This window comes from Ranitomeya variabilis, chromosome 4 (assembly GCF_051348905.1).
Source record: "Ranitomeya variabilis isolate aRanVar5 chromosome 4, aRanVar5.hap1, whole genome shotgun sequence".
Taxonomy (NCBI): Eukaryota; Metazoa; Chordata; class Amphibia; order Anura; family Dendrobatidae; genus Ranitomeya; species Ranitomeya variabilis.
In genome coordinates this window covers 255052711-255065282 of record NC_135235.1, presented here as the reverse complement: position 1 = coordinate 255065282, position 12572 = coordinate 255052711, and the positions used below count along the sequence as shown (strand labels likewise).

The 12572-nt window shown below is 46.8% G+C and overlaps 1 protein-coding gene across 4 annotated transcripts in view; it reads left to right on the top strand.

Annotated features, from left to right (window-relative positions):
* The window catches only part of VSIG10L2 (V-set and immunoglobulin domain containing 10 like 2), a 221818-nt gene that overhangs the window by 45087 nt on the left and 164159 nt on the right, over positions 1-12572 (top strand). For all 4 annotated transcript variants that reach the window (XM_077249535.1, XM_077249537.1, XM_077249532.1 and 1 more), the window contains exon 2: positions 7391-7557. The gene's annotated coding sequence lies outside the window, so the exon portion shown is untranslated. The remainder of the gene's footprint in view (positions 1-7390; positions 7558-12572) is intronic.

Sequence of the window (12572 nt, the reverse complement as noted above, 5' to 3'; positions counted from 1 at the left end):
GGAGCTGGAGGAGAGCCGCGATTGTGCTCCCTCCAAGCTGAAGCGCAGATACCGGTAGCCGGACGACCGAGGCTGTGGGGGTAACTTCATGCCCCACAGCAGAAACCGGCGGACAGCTAGATTTCAAGTCACCTGTCCACCATTAAGACCTGAAGACACAGAAGCACAGAGAGCCCGGCGTCATCTGAGAGACCCTGTAAAAAGGCTCGAGTTACCTGTCATACAGATAGTGTCCTACCAACTAGGGAGACAGAGAGAAAACATGAGGACCTTGTGTGAGGCCTAAGGCAGCAAGGGACTACAACAAAGCGTAGTGGAAGGCTTCCAACCCCACCTGGTTAGGGGGATACCTGAGTCGCTTCCAAGCTGGCCGGACCACACCAGCGCCCGTGATCTGGTACCCTGGACTGTGGCTGCCTGAAATCTACAGTAAAAAGGTTAAGAGACTGCAATCCTGTGTCCTCTGTTTCTTGCTGCACCCTCTACCATCTTTATCTATACACCGGTAGCCCTGGGGACCCAACTCCACCTGTGGGATGCCATACCACCCCTGCTGCCACAACATCACCCCAGAGGACCCCTTTAAGCAGCGTCGGTCATCCCTGACCGAATTCCACAGGTGGCGTCACGAACAAACTTTATTTCCCATTTCAAATCCCCTTTAGGGTACGTTCACACAGGACTTTTTTGCTGCTTTTTTTTGCTGCTTTTTTTTATGCTAATTTTCAGCTGCTTTTTACAGTACCAGTAAAGCCTATGAGATTTCAGAAATCTCATGCACACACGTTGGTTTTTTGTTTGATCAGTTTTTTCTGCTTTGCTGCTTTTTTTGGACATAGGGCATGTCACTTCTTTCAGCGTTTTTGCTGCGTTTTTGCAGCGTTTTTTCACCCATTGACTTGAATGGGTGATGAAAAAAACGCTGCAAAAACGCTGAAAAAACGCATGTAGCATTATTTGCTGCGTTTTTTGTGCAGAAAATCATGGCCAGCAGGAAGGGATCTCACAGCCAAGAGCTTAGGGGTGTGGTTAGTGAGGTGTGAAGAGCCATTGTGAGCCATTGTGAGGTGTGAAGAGCCATTGTGAGGTGTCCTGATTGTGATCTATTGTGAGGGAGTTCCTGGTAGTGAGGTGTGAAGAGCCATTGTGAGGTGTGAAGAGCCATTGTGAGGTGTCCTGATTGTGATCTATTGTGAGGGAGTTCCTGGTAGTGAGGTGTGAAGAGCCATTGTGAGCCATTGTGAGGTGTGAAGAGCCATTGTGAGGTGTCCTGATTGTGATCTATTGTGAGGGAGTTCCTGGTAATAAGGTGTGAAGAGCCATTGTGAGGTGTCCTAGCAGCTGAAAATTGGCATAAAAAAAGCAGCAAAAATCTGCAGCAAAAAAGTCCTGTGTGAACGTACCCAAAAAACGCACCAAAAACGCACCAAAAAAACGCACCTAAATTAGCATAAAAAAAAGCAGCAAAAAAAAGCAGCAAAAAAGTCCTGTGTGAACGTACCCTTAATTTGGAAGCCCAAGGCCACGGACCGGGTAACTGCCACCGTGACATATCCCTTTAATTACTGGCCCGGTACCAAGTACCCCACAGCCCTGGTGGGCGCTCCAAACTTGCATCATGAACAGGATGGACCGACCCATTATGATAGGTCTTGTGCGCCTAAGAGACTCGAATTTGTTGAACTGCTAATTGCCGCCAAAACTGCCGCCATTATAGCACCATGTGGCGTGCAGGAGGAGAAGGGTGTGTTGTCGTTGGCGGTGCTTGGAGGAACTTTTTGGAAGTGCATTTGAACAGCAAGGTGGATTGCTGTTGAGGGGAGACAGAGAGAAGAAAAAAAAACAAAAAAAAAATCTATAAATCTTCAGCTTAGCGAGTGTGAACGAGCTGAGTGTGACCTGAGCGTAAGTGTGAACGGCGGTAAGTGTGACTTGTGATTCAGTGACTTGTGATTCAGTGACTTGTGATTCAGTGACTTGTGATTCAGCGACTTGTGATTCAGCGACTTGTGATTCAGCGACTTGTGATTCAGCGACTTGTGATTCAGCGACGTGTGATTCAGCGACGTGTGATTCAGCGACTAGTGATTCAGCGACTTGTGATTCAGCGACTTGTGATTCAGCGACTTGTGATTCAGCGACTTGTGATTCAGCGACTTGTGATTCAGCGACGTGTGATTCAGCGACGTGATTCAGTGACTTGTGATTCAGTGACTTGTGATTCAGTGACTTGTGATTCAGTGACTTGTGATTCAGCGACTTGTGATTCAGCGACTTGTGATTCAGCGACTTGTGATTCAGCGACTTGTGATTCAGCGACTTGTGATTCAGCGACGTGTGATTCAGCGACGTGTGATTCAGCGACGTGTGATTCAGCGACGTGTGATTCAGCGACTAGTGATTCAGCGACTTGTGATTCAGCGACTTGTGATTCAGCGACTTGTGATTCAGCGACGTGTGATTCAGCGACGTGTGATTCAGCGACGTGTGATTCAGCGACGTGATTCAGCGACTTGTGATTCAGCGACTTGTGATTCAGCGACTTGTGATTCAGCGACTTGTGATTCAGCGACTTGTGATTCAGCGACTTGTGATTCAGCGACTTGTGATTCAGCGACTTGTGATTCAGCGACTTGTGATTCAGCGACTTGTGATTCAGCGACGTGTGATTCAGCGACTTGTGATTCAGCGACTTGTGATTCAGCGACTTGTGATTCAGCGACTTGTGATTCAGTGACTTGTGATTCAGTGACTTGTGATTCAGCGACTTGTGATTCAGCGACTTGTGATTCAGCGACTTGTGATTCAGCGACTTGTGATTCAGCGACGTGTGATTCAGCAACGTGTGATTCAGCGACTTGTGATTCAGCGACTAGTGATTCAGCGACTAGTGATTCAGCGACTAGTGATTCAGCGACTAGTGATTCAGCGACTTGTGATTCAGCGACTTGTGATTCAGCGACTTGTGATTCAGCGACTTGTGATTCAGCGACGTGTGATTCAGCGACGTGTGATTCAGCGACGTGTGATTCAGCGACGTGTGATTCAGCGACGTGATTCAGCGACTTGTGATTCAGCGACTTGTGATTCAGCGACTTGTGATTCAGCGACTTGTGATTCAGCGACTTGTGATTCAGCGACTTGTGATTCAGCGACTTGTGATTCAGCGACTTGTGATTCAGCGACTTGTGATTCAGCGACGTGTGATTCAGCGACGTGTGATTCAGCGACTAGTGATTCAGCGACTTGTGATTCAGCGACTTGTGATTCAGCGACTTGTGATTCAGCGACTTGTGATTCAGCGACTTGTGATTCAGCGACGTGTGATTCAGCGACGTGTGATTCAGCGACGTGTGATTCAGCGACGTGTGATTCAGCGACGTGTGATTCAGCGACGTGTGATTCAGCGACTTGTGATTCAGCGACTTGTGATTCAGCGACTTGTGATTCAGCGACTTGTGATTCAGCGACTTGTGATTCAGCGACTTGTGATTCAGCGACTTGTGATTCAGCGACTTGTGATTCAGCGACTTGTGATTCAGCGACTTGTGATTCAGTGATTTTGGAATCAGGGAGTTTCCAAGGGAGGAATTGCTGTCTGTTTTTTTTTTCATGTCAGACTAATTTGATCAGCTTCTATGAAGAGGTAAGTTCCGGACTGGACCAAGGGAACCCAGTGGACATAGTGTATATGGACTTTTCTAAAGCTTTTGATACAGTGCCACACAAAAGGTTGTTACTTAAAATGAGAATAATGGAGATAGGGGAAAATATGTGTAAGTGGATTGAGAGTTGGATCAGGGATAGGAAACAAAGGGTGGTTATTAATGGAGCACACTCGGACTGCGTCGCGGTTAGCAGTGGGGTACCACATGGGTCAGTATTGGGCCCTCTTCTTTTTAACATATTTATTAATGACCTTGTAGGGGGCATTCAGAGTAGAATTTCAATATTTGCAGATGACCCTAAACTCTGCAGGGTAATCAATACAGGGGAGGACAATTTTATATTACAGGATGATTTATGTGAACTAGAAGCTTGGGCTGATAAATGGCAAATGAGCTTTAATGTGGATAAATGTAAGGTCATGCACTTGGGTAGAAGTAATAAGATGTATAACTATGTGCTTAATTCTAAAACTCTGGGCAAAACCGTCAATGAAAAAGACCTGGGTGTATGGTTGGATGACAAACTCCTATTCAGTGGCCAGTGTCAGGCAGCTGCTACAAAGGCAAATAAAATAATGGGATGCATTAAAAGAAGCATAGATGCTCATGAGGAGAACATAATTTTACCTCTATACAAGTCACTAGTTCGACCACACTTAGAATACTGTGCACAGTTCTGGTCTCCGGTGTATAAGAAAGACATAGCTGAACTGGAGCGGGTGCAGAGAAGAGCGACCAAGGTTATTAGAGGACTGGGGGGTCTGCAATACCAAGATAGGTTATTACACTAGGGGCTATTTAGTTTGGAAAAACGAAGACTAAGGGGTGATCTTATTTTAATGTATAAATATATGAGGGGACAGTACAAAGACCTTTCTGATGATCTTTTTAATCGTAGACCTGAGACAGGGACAAGGGGGCATCCTCTACGTCTGGAGCAAAAAAGGTTTAAGCATAATAACAGACGCGGATTCTTTACTGTAAGAGCAGTGAGACTATGGAACTCTCTGCTGTATGATGTTGTAATGAGTGATTCATTACTTAAATTTAAGAGGGGACTGGATACCTTTCTGGAACAGTATAATGTTACAGGGTATATATATTAGATTCCTTGATAGGGCGTTGATCCAGGGAACTAGTCTGATTGCCGTATGTGGGGTCGGGAAGGAATTTTTTTCCCCAAGGTGGAGCTTACTCTTTGCCACATGTTTTTTTTTTGCCTTCCTCTGGATCAACATGTTAGGGCATGTTAGGTTAGGCTATGGGTTGAACTAGATGGACTTAAAGTCTTCCTTCAACCTTAATAACTTTGTAAATATGTAACTACTAGATGGTGGCCCGATTCTAACGCATCGGGTATTCTAGAATATATATGCGTAGTGTATAGCACAGCCCACGTTGTACATTGCGCAGCCCAGGCAGTACATTGCGCAGCCCACGCAGCACATTGCGTAGCCCACGCAGCACATTGCGCAGCCCACGCAGCACATTGCGCAGCCCATGCAGCACATTGCGCAGCCCACGCAGCACATTGCGCAGCCCACGCAGCACATTGCGCAACCCACGCAGCACATTGCGCAGCCCACGCAGTACATTGCGCAGCCCACGCAGTACATTGCGCAGCCCACGCAGTACATTGCGCAGCCCACGCAGTACATTGCGCAGCCCACGCAGTACATTGCGCTGCCCGCGTAGTACATTGCGCAGCCCACGTTGTATATTGCGCAGCCCACGTTGTATATTGCGCAGCCCACTTAGTATATTGCGCAGCCCACGTAGTATATTGCCCAGCTCACGTAGTATATTGCGCAGCCCGTTGTATATTGCGCAGCCCACTTAGTATATTGCGCAGCCCACTTAGTATATTGCGCAGCCCACTTAGTATATTGCGCAGCCCACTTAGTATATTGCGCAGCCCACTTAGTATATTGCGCAGCCCACTTAGTATATTGCGCAGCCCACTTAGTATATTGTGCAGCCCACATAGTATATTGCGCAGCCCATGTAGTATATTGCACAGGCCACATATATAGCAATGTAGGCATGATATTCCTGTTACAAAAAAAAAAAAAGAATTAAAATAAAAAATAGTTATATGCTCACCTTCCATTGGAGCCTGGATCCAGGAAGCGGTTACCGACGCTTGGGATCCACCGAAGCTAAGCCGAGCCGAGGGCGCCGGCCGCCATCTTCCTTTCCCAGGATGTATTGCGAAATTACCCAGAAGACTTAGCGGTAATTTTGCAATACATCGGCGGGAACGGAAGATGGCGGCCAGCGGCTCGGCGAACTACGGAGGGTGAGTATAGCCGTTTTTTTTTTTTAATTTTATTATTTTTAACATTACATTTTTTTACTATTGATGCCGAATAGGCAGCCTCAATAGTAAAAAATTAGGGACACACAGGGTTAATAGCGGCGGTTACGGAGTGCGTTACCCTCGGCATAGCGCGGTCCCTTACCGCCGGCATTTACCCTGTGTGAGCAGTGACCGGACAGCGTATGCGGGCGCCGGCAGTGAGTGCGGGGAGTAAGGAACGGCCATTTTCTTCCGGACTGTGCGCGTCACTGATTGGTCACGGCAGCCATGACAGGCAGCTGGCGAGACCAATCAGAGAATGAATAACCGTTACGGAAGTTGCCGACAGACAGACAGAAGGACAGACGGAAGTACCCCTTAGACAATTATATAGTAGATATAAAATATGCCTCATATAATCCTGCATAAAGGTTAATAATGGCCCCATAAGATCCTCCATAGACACATTTGCCCAATATAGTGCTGCACAAACCTTGATTATGGCCCCATAAGATGCTCCATAAATATATTTGCGCCATATAGTGCTGCAGAAACATTAAATATGGCCCCATAAGATGCTCCATACAGACATTTGCCCCATTTGCTGTTGCTGCGATAAAAAAAAAAAAAAATCTCATACTCACTTCTCCGTCGCTCAGGTCCCCGGCACTTTCAATATTTACCTGATTTCGTTCCAGCGCCGCTCCATCTTCAGCGTCTTCTGCACTGACTTTCAGGCAGAGGGCGCGCACTAACCACGTCACCGCGCCCTCTGACCTGAGCGTCACTGCAGAAGACGGAGCGGCGCCGGAACGAGCAGGTCAATATCGCGCATCGCTGCGCTCCCCCTCCCCATTATACTCACCTGCTCCTGGCGCGGTGCAGTCCCTGGTTCCCCAGCACCGCGGCTTCTTCCTGTATTGAGCGGTCACCGTTACCGCTCATTACAGTAATGAATATGCGGCTCCACCCCTATGGGAGGTGGAACCGCATATTCATTACAGTAATGAGCAGTACCATGTGACCGCTCAGTACAGTAAGAAGCTGCCGGGGAACGAGGGACCTGCAGGGACCGCGCCAGGAGTAGTTGAGTATAATTAGACAGCCCCCACTCCCCTTCCCCTTATGCTGAGTATCTGTGTTGGGGTGGCAGAATGCCGCCGCCGAGGAGCCTCCTTGGACCTCTGCATCATCAGGCGGCCCGCTGGCGACCCCCTGTCGGCTGCGCCCGGGGCACGTGCCCCGGCTGCTCCCCCCTGGATACGCCACTGCATGGACCTACTTATGCTATACACTGGGGACATGGCGCCTGTGGACACTTCAGATTTCCCCTGATGTAGAGAAAATTGAGATGTGCATGTAGCCTAACAGTCATCGCTTCTCTTGTGCTCTCCACATTAATTATCCTTTCTTAAAACTACAGTTTTCCAACATGTCACCATCCATGGCCAGACCAATGATGATGGGATCCCACGTAGCTACCATCATGCTATGGTTTTGTCTTGCTCTGATTTCCACCAAAATATCACATTGTGGCTACCATCTGCCCTTCCTGCCTTCCCCTGAGTTCCACGACTTTCATCAGCTTAGGTAAGCTCAAAATCAAAGCAATGAATCATTTTATGGATTATTTCCTTCCTAAATGCAAAGTTAAGCAATTTTTTAATTAGTCACCCTTAAAATAAATTCCACCATTTTGCTACTACAGTGTCTGTCATTTATTGTATGTTTTTCAAACCAGAACCAAATCCATCACCCTTCTAATTTCTCTCACTGTTAGAAATAACGAGGGAATGAAAGGGTGTTTTACACAGACCTTTAGAAAGGGGAGAAAGCATGTATGCAGTCCTGGAGGGCAGAGAAAATTACCTATAGAAAAGGAAGAAAGAGGAAGTGAGTGCAGGACAGAAGCTGTGCTTCTATATGAGCAGTGAAAGCAGCAGCACACTGGATATACGCAATGTAGCAAAATATGTATAGGTATATATGTTTGACTAGCAGTAATTTAACATCTGTCCTGAGACTGCAGGTCTCACGGGGGTCACATCATATGTTATCCTGAGAAAGCAGTCTACTGTCTCCAGTCTCGCCAGGGGGTCTTGCTAAGAACCAGGAAGGGGAAGCGCTCCACACCTTCTGTTTCTTTTGAGGAGATGTCAATTACAGCCTGACACTATCTATCTGTGAGAAACATACGCAGAGAATTTAAGAGAAAATAATATATTCATTGGTGGAGTGTTCAAGGTCCAGTCACAAACAAGCAGTTATAAATATTAACATGAGAGGCTGGTCTAGAAATTTGACCTCCAGGGTGACTCTATAAATTAGACCTACACACAAAGGGGGGGTTCACAGATTGAGGGGCAGCCAAGCTGATGTGTTCCAGTCCATATTCGTTTCCCCCTCAGGGAGCAGAAAGCAGACTACACAGTTAGATATTTCTGTAAGTTTTCTCCCGTTTATTTTTATAACTGTTTTGCATATTTGTATGTTTTTTTATTACATATTTTTATACCCTTTTTATTGTAAGCACTGTACCTTTTTGTATTAAAGCATCAAACTTTAACAAGTTGAACTTTGCATGTTCTAAAGAATCCATAGCCTTAAACTGTGTGAGCCTTATGATTGGCAGACATTAGTAGTAATATTTGCAGGACTCATCGCCCGTGTGTTCGGTGACTGGTGGCAGCCTGTATGAGCGAGTGTGTGGCCTGGGTTGGTGTGTGATTTATGCTCCCATTACAGCATAGGACAGAGGTTGAATGCTGGACTGAGAGAGGGGAGATAAATTAACCCTTGCAGACGCAACCCCAACTCGCGTGCTGAGAAGCGGGTACGTGGCAAATTGGTGGCAGAGCGGTGGGATAGAATTATTTCTATTAGAGCATTAGTGCATGGTTTAAGCAATTATTCCCTGTACTAAAGAATTGGTATCCTTACGAGGAGTGCTCCAGCTACAAGGTTCAACTCAGTGCTTACTTAGACATACTTGCAATCATTTTCCCTTCCCTGTTTTTCTTTTCTATATTTTATTTGGCAAAGGCTGTTCATCGATATGGCAGTCCAGTACAAGAAGCAGAGCAAAGAGGTTCTGACTGGCCTCTGTGAGCAGAGAGGCATAGAGACGGCCGACAGATCCAAGGAACTGCTGATGCGCGCCTTGGTCGAGCAGGACATAGAGCAAAGTACTGGGCAAGGAGAGAGTCCACCTCGGAGAAACTCAGCAATGCCAGCTCTTGCACCAGAGATACCTGATGGAAATGCCAATGCTGAGGAGCCTATGAACTTTACTTTACAAATGGCGTTACAAGAGCTGGGAACAAGTGATTCCAATCTGCGCTGCAGGCAATACTATCTACCCCGTGAGCAGTGGGCGCAGTGTGTAACCCCAGGGTTGAGAGGCAAAGCCCTGGAAGTTTTTGCTGGCCTCCCACTAGACCTAGATGAGAACTATGAGGCCACAAAAGAGGCCCTGATCAGGAAATACAATCTAAGCCCAGAAGTGTATCGGAGAAAGTTCCGGAACCTACAACGTGGATCAGCTGACAGCTATGCAGGTGTTGTGAGCACCTTGAGGACCACGTTCCACCAATGGATCAGGGGACTTTCTGTTAACAGATCTTTCTGTTAATGGATCTTATGGTCAAGGATCAATTTCTTCACTTGTGCCCCACAGTTGTACAACAAGGATTGCTGACTGTTATGTGGCTAACAGGATGCCTGAGGTGCGGAAGCCATCGGGATTCAGCTAGAAGGGAGGAAAGCCAAACGGGGACCCTTTCTCCTCTGCCGGCCGATCACCAGTGCTGTCCAAGCCCACCTCCTATGGGATCCCGGGGAATAGACATTCTCTAGGTGATGCATACCGGTGCTTCTCCTGCAACAAAGTAGGACATGTTAGCGCTGTCTGCCCTGATAGGGAGAAATGTCCAGCCACAACCACAAAGCCATCTGTGTCCCCACCGTCTGTCCCCTTTGTGGCCGGCTCTGATGCGACGGATAATGAGAACTGTGGAGCAGGGAAAGGACAGAGAGAAGTGGGAGTATCAGAGGCTATTCCCACCAATGTGTTGCTAGACACAGACCTGGGGAGGATGGTGCCCCACTATAATTCTCCCTTGCAAGTAAATGCTACAGAGAAGGTGGAAGCAAATGACCCACCTGAGATCCCGTGCAAGGAGAAAATGTACCATTGCACAGGACTGTACGTATGTGGCAGCTGTGACCCGGAGTCAGGCTGCAGCTCAGACTCAACCCCAGAGAATCGGGGATGAGTCTCAGACAGAACTGCCAGAACAGGAGGCCCATACTGTGGCCTCGGAGCCTCCTCACATGGCAGACCCAACAAGGTCCCTGATAACCAACACTGAAGACTCAGCTTCAGACCAGGGCCTGGAAGTCACACAAGGCCAGGGCCTGCAGACTGACAGTCAGAGCTTCCAGGAGGCCCTGGAGACAGATATCAGTCTGAAGAAGCTCCAATGTCTTGCAGACCGACCCCCTGCTACTTCTGACAAGTAAAGAGTATACTGGGACAAGGGCAGACTGTATAATGAGACTCTAAGGGTACCGTCACACAGTGCCATTTTGATCGCTACGACGGCACGATCTGTGACGTTGCAGCGTCGCATGATTATCGTTCCTGATCGCAGTAGCGTGTCAGACACTGCAAGATCGTAACGATATCGCTGGAGCGTCACGAATCGTGCTGTCGTAGCGATCAAAATGGCACTGTGACGGTACCCTAACACCTAAAAGCGTAGAGCCTCACATACCATCACATAGTGATCCCTTCACTACAAACATGAAACCAATGGAGGACTATGAAGGTACAGTATGTAAAAAGACGAAAATGTATTGAAATAACAAACAATTAACATATACAAAAAATATCAATATATAGAAGCTTATACAAAAATACAGCACCGCTAGTCACAGATGCTGCCGCCGGCAGCTTCTCATTCATCCATCAGTGGTTTACAGCCGGGACGGTCGCATTAGCACCGCTCCTGGTTGTAAACTGTATATCCCCTAGATATGGATTACGGCGTGGGACTGAACGCCAGGCAAGTATGATATATTGTTGGTTTGTTTTTGTTTTTTTTTATTACAGGAGATCAAGGGCATTTTATGGATTAGCTGAATAATAAAGATGGCAAACTGTGTTTAGTGTTTTATTTCATTAAAAGACTTTATTCAGGCTGTGTCTTTATTTAACCCTTTCACAACGATAGGTTTAGTAATGGATAGGTGTCTTATTGGCATCTCTCCATTACTAAGCCAGCTTGTTGTCACCTTACAATACAAAGGTGACATCAACACCCCAACTATTACCCCTTATGACACTGCTACAGGGCAGTGGGAAGAGAGAGGCTAAGTGCCAGAATTGGTGCATCTTAGAGATGCGCCATTTCTGGGGCGGCAGTGAGCTGGTGTTTGTAGCTGAGGGGAAACCAATAACCATGGTCCCTTCCTAGGCTATTAATATCAGCCCGCAGCTGTCTGCATAGCCTTTTCTGGCTATTATAGGGGGACCCACATCATTTTGTTGGGCGGCCCCCCTATTTTAATAGCCAGTAAATGCTAAATACACAGGTGCGGGCTGAGATTCATAGCTTGGGAAGATCCATGGGTATTAAGCCCTTCCTAAGCTATAAACATCGGCCCCCAGTTGCTGGCTTTCCCTCTCTGGCGCAGAAAATTGTGCGGGAGCCCATGCCATTTTGTTTCCGAAAAGATTCTTGTATTAAATGCATACAAGTTTGTTGTGAATAGCACTTTTGTGGGTTCTGCCCTTGGGTTCCCTCTGGTGGTGGCAAGTGGAACTGCTGCTCCTTGGATTCAGCCTTAGCAGCTGTGTTCACTTATTGCCCCTGCTCACTCTCTATTTAATCTGGCTCTGGACTTCAGTGCATGCCAGCTGTCAATGTCTTAGGGTTAGATCCAGTTTTCTCCTCGGATATTTCTCATGGCCTGTCCATTTCAGCATAAGATAAGTCCTTGCTAGTTATGGTTTTGTCCATTTGCTTTGGACTTAATTGTTCAACTTATGTTATGTTTCTTTTTGTCCAGCTTGTCATTATGATTCATTCAGGCTAGCTGGGAGCTCTGGGAAGCAGATTTGCTCCTCCATATCGTGAGTCGGTGTGGAGTCCATTTTTGCATTATCTGCGTGGATTTTCTAGTTTTTAATACTGACCGCACAGTATCTTTCCTATTTCTGTCTATCTAGACTAGAATTGGCCTCCTTTGCTAAAATCTGTATTTCATCTCTGTGTATGTAATTTCCATCTCTACTAACAGTCAATATATGTGGGTGGCTATCTTTCCTTTGGGGAAATTTCTCTGAGGCAAGATAGTTTTTCTGTTTCATCTTTTAGGGTAGTTAGTTCTTAGGCTGTGAAGAGGCGTCTAGGGAGAGATAGGAACGCTCCACAGCTATTTCTAGTGTTGGCGTTAGGATTAGGGTTGCGGTCAGTATAGTTACCAGCTACTCAGAGCTTGTCCCATGTTTTGTCTTAACCACCAGATCATATCTGTGTTGCTCTTAACCACCAGGTCATATCTGTGTTGCTCTTAACCATCAGGTCATATTTGTGTTGCTC